The following is a 1,688-nucleotide window of genomic DNA, read 5'->3' on the forward strand; positions in this document are numbered from 1 at the left end:
ACCAGAGTATTTTTCTCACTCAATGGTACAAGACTGGGCCTCCTTGCTGTTATTCCCAGTAAGGTCTTTCTTACTTCCACTCAAATCTCTATCACCTTTGTATAAAAGAAAGGAAGGGACTAGTTGAGAACAGAAAAATTTGCCACTGACATCTACTAATAAGAAAACGGAATGGAAACTGAATACAGCCCTTTGAAATCAGTAGAATGTGTTGGAGAAAAGTTACTCAAGGAGACAAAATGGTATTTTGCAAAACAAGGAGTTCGCTTTAGAAAATTCAATTCCTCAAAGCCTGTTACTTATAAGACTAGGTCTCATATGGAATAGGACCTAAGGAGTGGGTTATTACCTCTAGAGATGACAGTAACTTAATATTGGGAAAGAAAGTTTCAAATCAAGGGTCCAGTATATATGCAAGAAATAAAATAATACTTGTGGTTGCCTTTCATCTCTATATTTTGCCAAACACAGCCACCTCCAGGCCCATTCCTTTTTTTCCGCAACAGACACAATATCATATGTTTTTATTGCAGAGTAGTATTCCATGGAGTATACATATCTCATAATTTCTTTATCCAGTCATATGTGGAATCTATAGAATTGAGACACATAACCTTGGGGAAAAACAAAGAGCCAAACAAACTCTCTCTAAGACTTTGTGAGAACTATGATGGTTATCTTTCATTGTGGGTACAGTGTGGAACCATGACTTATAATCATAATTAATCAAAAATTTAAAAAATGGATGGAAAAAGAAAGAAAAGACTCTGCTTTCCAACAACTAATGTTTTTTGTTTGTTTTTTGTTTTTTGTCTGTTTGTTTGTTTTATTTCCTTCCAGGGTTATTGCTGAGGCTTGGTGCCTGCACTACAAATCCACTGCTCCTGGAGGCTATTTTTTCCCTCTTTTGTTGCACTTGTTGTTTACCGTGGTTGTTATTATTATTATTGTTGTTGCTGTCATTGTTATTGGATAGGACAGAGAAATCAAGAGAGGAGGGGAAGACAGAGAGGGAGAGAGAAAGAAAGACACCTGCAGACCTGTTTTACCACTTGAGAAGTGAGCTCTCCCTGCAGGTAGGGAGTTGGGGACTTGAACTGGAATCCTTACGCTGGTCCATGCATTTTGCACCATGTGCACTTAACCCGCTGTGCTACTGCCCACCTTCCAACCCCCCCCCCCAAAAAAAACAATTTTGATCCATACTCCTGGTAGGAGAGAAGTGATAGGAGGAAGAGGATAAGAGGGCTCTGAACTCCAGCTCCATCAGGACCTGCAAAGAGAGAAGGGAAAAGAGAGGAGGAACATTTGGATGTAATAAGAGGGTCATGAGTGGCTTGGAGGTGAAGAGATGTAATAAGAGGGTCATGAGTGGCTTGGAGGTGAAGAGGAGAGGACTGGATGTGGAAAAAAGGGGGAAGGTATGTACGAATGTAGACAGTTGTAAAGATGATGGTTAACCCATGTCTGTAACCTTGGGAGAACTGCAGTGGTCTACAATGGAGGGATCGGGAATTCTGAAGTCTGGTGGTGGGAACAATGTGGAATTATATCCCTGTTGACATGTAATTTTGTAAATCAATATAAAATCGCCAGTAAAAAAATAAAAGAGCAAAGAGAGTGATACTATCTGGGCTCAAGCCTAGCTTTTTTCATGGATGAACTTATACAGGTGTGTCACTTTGGAT

This window comes from Erinaceus europaeus, chromosome 12 (assembly GCF_950295315.1).
Source record: "Erinaceus europaeus chromosome 12, mEriEur2.1, whole genome shotgun sequence".
Classification (NCBI taxonomy): Eukaryota; Metazoa; Chordata; class Mammalia; order Eulipotyphla; family Erinaceidae; genus Erinaceus; species Erinaceus europaeus.